The sequence below is a fragment of the Vidua macroura genome, chromosome 3, assembly GCF_024509145.1.
Source record: "Vidua macroura isolate BioBank_ID:100142 chromosome 3, ASM2450914v1, whole genome shotgun sequence".
In the NCBI taxonomy this organism is placed as follows: Eukaryota; Metazoa; Chordata; class Aves; order Passeriformes; family Viduidae; genus Vidua; species Vidua macroura.
The window spans coordinates 99467385-99473384 of record NC_071573.1 but is presented as its reverse complement, the minus strand read 5'-3'; the positions used below and the strand labels follow the sequence as shown (position 1 = coordinate 99473384).

The 6000-nt window shown below is 43.8% G+C and overlaps 1 protein-coding gene across 3 annotated transcripts in view; it reads left to right on the top strand.

Annotated features, from left to right (window-relative positions):
* Window positions 1-1918: 1918 nt before the first annotated feature.
* KIDINS220 (kinase D interacting substrate 220) overlaps window positions 1919-6000 on the top strand; it is a 75361-nt gene continuing 71279 nt past the window's right edge. For all 3 annotated transcript variants that reach the window (XM_053973646.1, XM_053973645.1, XM_053973644.1), the window contains exon 1: window positions 1919-1979. The gene's annotated coding sequence lies outside the window, so the exon portion shown is untranslated. The remainder of the gene's footprint in view (window positions 1980-6000) is intronic.

Genomic DNA, 6000 nt, shown 5'->3' with positions numbered 1-6000 from the left:
CACTGCTTGTGCCTTTGCTTTGTATTAACAACTTTAGAGCAGGTAAGGAAGTTGTATATTTTATCAGGACTTTAAGGTCATTGGAGAATTCATGCTTAAAAAATTTAGCAAAGCCCTTGCTGCATGGTTTCTGGTTTATAATATTTGGGGTATAGAGGAAGCCCTGTCAGATGTTTCTTTAAGAAGGAAAGAGTCACGGCTCTTTACTGAGAGTGAAGATCTCAGCGTTGTAAAGAATTATATCAATGCTTTGACCCTTGAAACTCAGTAATAAGCACCTTAGAAATAAGCAGTACTGTGGGAACTATGCTCCTTTCCCTGGCTGGTTTGTTGCCATTGTTGGTTTAGGCAAGGTTCTGTGATCTCCTGGAGAGATGTTATTGCTGTAGTCATCAGAGATCATCTCTCATCCAGTTGTCCAGATGAATTAAACACATCCATAATCATGGATTTGGACTGTGCTGAAGATGGAAATTTTCAAAATACCCATGAAGCTACTTGGACATCTGGGCTGTGGGGAGTCTGAGAGAAGTTGGTGGGTCTCAAGGTATGTGGTGGTATTGCAAAATGTGCATGTCGTCAAAATTATCTTAAATCAGGATGTACTTGATATTTCGTCTTTATATACTTTCAAGTGTACTTAGCAAGAAAGGAGACATAATCAGTAGAACAGATAGCAGCTAGTGTGCCTTAATCAGGACATCCTGGAGCTAACAAGTTTTAAGGATGAAGTAAATCAAGATTTTGATGTATGTCTATGTATATGTTGTCACCTTGGCAAAAGACTCAAGGTCCATGGACCCTATAGTTGGTCTATCTTCATTATTATACTAAAAATCACTCATGAAGATCAGAAAGACCCTGCCCAGGTGAAGACCCTTCCCCTGAGCATGCACAGAAGTCAGCTGGGGTTATGTAACTTGCATGAAAATTACAACCCAGCCATAAAGGAGAAGCTGCACTTGGGAGGTTATGGACACAGCTTCTATGAATAAACCACAGAAACATAAAATATTCTGAGTTGGAAGGGACCCGTCGGAATTATCAAGTCCAACTCCTGGCCATGCACAGTACAACCCCAAGAGTCACACCATGGACCTCAGAGCATTGTCCAAACGCTTCTTGAACTCTGTCAGCCTTGGTGCTGACAAGTTCCCTGGAGAGCTGGTTCCAGTGCCAACCACCTTCTGTGTGAAGAATCTTTTTCAAACATTCAGCCTCAACCTCCCGACTCAGCTTGTTGTTGTTCCCTTAGGTCCTGTCACTAGTCACCACAGAGAAGAGAAAGATCAGTGCCTGCCCCTCCTCTTTCCCACACGTGGAAGTTGTAACTGCAATGAGCCCTCTCCTCACTCTCTTCGCCTGAATAAGACAAGTGACCTCAGCCACTCCTCGTATTTCCTCGGCTCAAGGCCCTTCACACAATCTTCTTTGCCCTTCTTTGGACGCGCTCTAACAGCTCAATGTCTTTCTTATATTGTGGTGCCCAAAACTGCCCCCAGGGCTCAAGGTGAGGTCCCTTTCCACGGCGCTGCTTTCCAGCCTCTCGTTCCCCAGTCCGTCCGTACAGAAGGCACCAATTGTTTACTACCCTGTCCCCCCTTCTCTTCTATCAGAAAGCAGCCGGGGGTGACTGCGGGCTCTCCAGGGCGGTGCCACCCTCTGGGCTGCCCAGCGCTGCGCTCCGGCTCAGCCGTGCCCACTGTGCGCCGCCCCGCGCCGGGCCGGCGGTGCCGCGGCGCTCCCGGGCAGGGCAGTGCCCGCGCCCGCTGTTGCCGCCGCCCGCGGCGATGGGCGCGGCCGGAGCCGGGCGGAGCCGCCCCGCGCGTCACGGCCCGGGCGGGCGGAGTGCAGTAGCGGAAGATGGCGGGCGCCGCCGGGCCCAGCTGAGCAGCGCTCGGGGCCGCCGCCTCCCTCCGTGTCAGGCTCCTGCTGGGCCCGGGCAGCCGCCGCAGGGGCCGAGTGCGCCCGCCTGTGGGGTGAGTAGCGGCGGGAAGGCGGGGGCACGGGCCGGCCGCGGAAGGGCAGGGGAAGGGCACGGGCTGTGGGGGAGGCGGCGCTCCCGCTGCCAAACAAAGGCCGCCGCGGGGCCGCTCCCGGCGGGGTCCCGGGGAAGCGCTGGGCTCGGGCGGTTCATGGCCGCCGTGGCTCGCGGGCCCGGTCCCCTCACGCCCCGGTCCCCTCCGTGCAGGGCCGCGGGTCGGGAGCGGCGGCGCGCCCGCTCCGCTCTGCCCTGCACTGGGCATCCCGGGGCTCCGGCGGCGACGTGTGCGGGGGGGGCCGGGCTCGGTGTGCGGGTGTCGGGGGCACCGCCCCATGGGTGAAGCGTCCTGCGGGTGCGTGGGCACGGCCTGGGGTCCCTGTCACCCCTGTCCTGGGGTGGAAGAGCCTCTTGTACCGTCTTTCTTTCTTGTTGACTCGGAAAGGTAGATAAGGGTTCGACTCATCAGGAAAGTTTTTGGCGTCTAGTTTCGAAGGTAAAGAATAACAGAACGACTGAGGATGGGAGGGACCTCCCCAGGTCATAGGGTCCAGTCCTTCTCCTCGGATGGGGACAGCAAGAGTGGATCTCCCGGACTGAGGGAGTGCTGGGGGTGTTTGGCCTGGAAGAGAAGGAGGCTTGGGGGTGACAGTATCACTCTCTACAACTACCTGAAAGGAGGCTGTAGCCAAGTGGGAATCAGCCTCTTCTCCCAGGTAACAAGTGATAGGACAAGAGAATGTAGCCTCAAGCTATGGGGAAGGATGTTTAGCTTGGATATTAGGAACAATTTCTTCTCAGAAAGAATGGTTAAACATTGCAATGGGCTGCCCAGGGAGATGCTGGAGTCACTGACCCTGGAGGTTGTTAAGGAAAGACCGCTTAGTGCCGTGGTCTAGGTGACATAGTGGTGTTCAATCGCAGGTTAGACTCAGTGATTTCTCAGAGGTCCTTTCCAGCTTAATTGATTCTGTGTTTCAGTTTCTGTCCATTGCCTTAGGTCCTGCCAGAGGACATCACTGGAAGAGTAACAAAATGTCTTAAAGGTAGTGGGGGCTTTGCCACTTTGCATATATGCTTAAAAAATTGGTTGGAAAAGTGATTTCCTCTCTATAACTTTTGGTAAAGGATTAATGGTGGAATAATACAGTAATATGTCTTTTGCTGGAATAGTGTTTGAATTGTTAACTGATTGATTACCTGACATTCCCCCCCCCCCGCATTAAATAGTAAAGAAATGGACAGAAAAACAGAAGATCTTTTTCTGAGATCAGAACGTGTAAGAAAACCCATCTTTTTGTCTACTGGATAGGTATCTATTCTTTGTTCTGCCACAGTGTTTATGTAAAATAAATTGGTTATTAGGTAATTAATATCTGCTTGAAATTGTGTGACCACAGCTTATGAAATGGTACCATGTTAGTTTAAAGTTCTACATCACACTGTTCACTCTTTTTAAGTGGAAGCACTCCAAAAGTTAGATTTTTTTTGTCATATAACATGTGTCTGTGACTAACAAACCCTTGATTTTATGATACAGAGAAACGTGTTGGCCATATGAGAATGTAAGATGACATTGCAGACTTTCTTGTGCTTTTGTGTATTTTGTACAGGTTTTGACAATTGGTTTGTGTTGGTTGGTATACTTTTAAGAAACCCCTTAATATTGGTAACTTTCTGATTGCTTTCTTTTATCTGATGTATTTAAAACCTGAAATAGTGATTTGTAGGACTGAGCAGTTTGTATTTTGTTTAGGAAGTGAATTTTGTCTTAGAATTCAGATGTTCTTAGCAATATATTACTGTTTATTGACCATATTTAAATTTTGTCTCGAAGGTGGACAGATTTCTCTGATAAAGCATAAATCCTGATGTCAGCTACTTCACACATTATTTTAACTGATTTTTTTAACCAGGGTGGAACATAGACATGTCTGATAATTGCTATCATCTGAAAACCAGCCCTGCATTTTAAATATAGATTTACATTTTTCCAGTCTTTTATATGTAATCCCCAGCCTCTTTTGTTTTATTAAAACTAACAAAAAATCCATCACTACAATATTTGGAAATGGCCGTTGCCTTGAGTGCATAAGGTAGAAAAGAAGGATTTGTGTATTTCCAATTTCCCCTACTTCTTACTGTGTGCAGTTTTGATGGTTACAGTAGAGACCTCCTTTTGTGCAATTTTTTTTAGTTATATTGGTTTCAGGTTTCAAAAGAAGAATGTTTGTGTGTCTAACTGTAGTTCACTTTTTGTGTCTTTTGATATTTTAGAGATACCCAGTTTTGTTCTTTGTGATAAAGTAACAAAAAATAAGGTAATTAAAAAAAATCTTCTCACCTGGATAACAGAAATGTGGTTAAGAGAAGTAGAATAAATATTCCCAGATAAATAGGGAAAAGCAGAAATGCAGCATAAGGTCATTAGTCATACTGGAATTTCAGACACTGGAGAAGTGTGGGTGTAGACTACTTATGGAAACTTAGATTTGTTATTTCTCTCTGTCTCTGGATACCAGAAATTAATATTTTTAGAGACTCATTTCAGCTGTTCTGAAAATTTCTTCTTTAAACAGAATCCTGATTGACTCAGTCCCAATAGAAAGAATATTTTAAGATATTTGCCACTTCGTGTGATGCCTGACTTTTGATTTGTTCATGTGTAGGAAGTACATCAGTTTAGGAGGGGATTACAATAAGGTGTCATAATGGCTGGGCAATGCTTGTTTTAGTAAGATTCTGTGTGCTGTAAGTAAAGGTGATGTTTCAGCATGTTTTTAATTTCTTTATGCCATCATAAAGCATAAAAACATGTGAGAATATGAAACTGGCTTATGTTAGTCTTCTATAATAAATTTCAAGTGTACAATTCTTATGTTTCACCTTTTTTAAATTTTAATTTGAAATGATGGCACTTCCAGTTCTTAAGGGTGAAATGCTCTGCATTTACACATTTGAGTTGTACGTGCTCAGATTTCAGCAGCATAGTAATTATTTCCTTTTATAGTTAGCTGAAAGATCTGCCACAGTGTTGCATGTTGGGAAGGTGGCTTTTGTGTCTGGAAAAGGAAGGAGGCATTAAAAAGTAGGCAACAGTTTTTTCATTGTATGATGAAAAGTATGAATTTAATGTCATTACTATCTTGACTTTTTTATTTTTTTGTTTTCAATAGGTATTCTCAATAATGCTAGAGTTGTTGACCAGTTTTGATATTTATTCATAGAAGGTTGCTGTTTGCACAATAAAAAAAGACATGCAGAAAATGTATGTAAAAATTGTGATAGTTGGAAAATTTAGTAATATTTCTTATATAGTTAGGAACTCATAAGAGGTTCTGAGAATACATAAAATAGCTGCAGATTTGGGTTATCAGGACCTCTGCTGTCAATACTAGTGTTGTTGAGAGAAACTGGTTTTTTTTAAACTGACAAAATTTTTGCAGTCTTTCCAAAACAGTGATAATGTTTGTCTGCTTCAGCTCAGGATGCAAGAGCCTTACAAAACCAGGTTAATCCCTGTGCAAACATTGCCTTCACCTGAGCATTTGTGCACTTTATATGATTTCATAGTTCTTGGTGTGTTGTTAGTTTCGTAAAATAGCAGGATTTGCTGCCCAAGGGCATTGTGAGATTTCCAAATTTGAAAGTTTGGATGAAAAGCAGGTTTTTTGAACTGGAAATTAGCTCACTTAGGTGGGAGAGAAAAAAAAAAAACCAGCATTAATCTTTATTGGAAAGGGGATTGGTTTCCACGTAGAATCCTGGTTTTAATTGAAATTTTTGTTATAGGTTGTGAAAATATTTCTGCTGTGTCAAAGAAACAAAATGTATTAATTGAGCAATTAAGGACCATTTATGTATGGGATGTTCTTGAATGATACTGGTTTCGCACTTTTATTTATAAAATTTGGCAGGGATGAAGTTCTCATCCTCTAATTTGGTCAAGGGTAAGTCTTAGAGTTTTCTTTTTATTCCAGGGTTGTTTGAAAACTGTATGAATATATATTTCAGGAGCT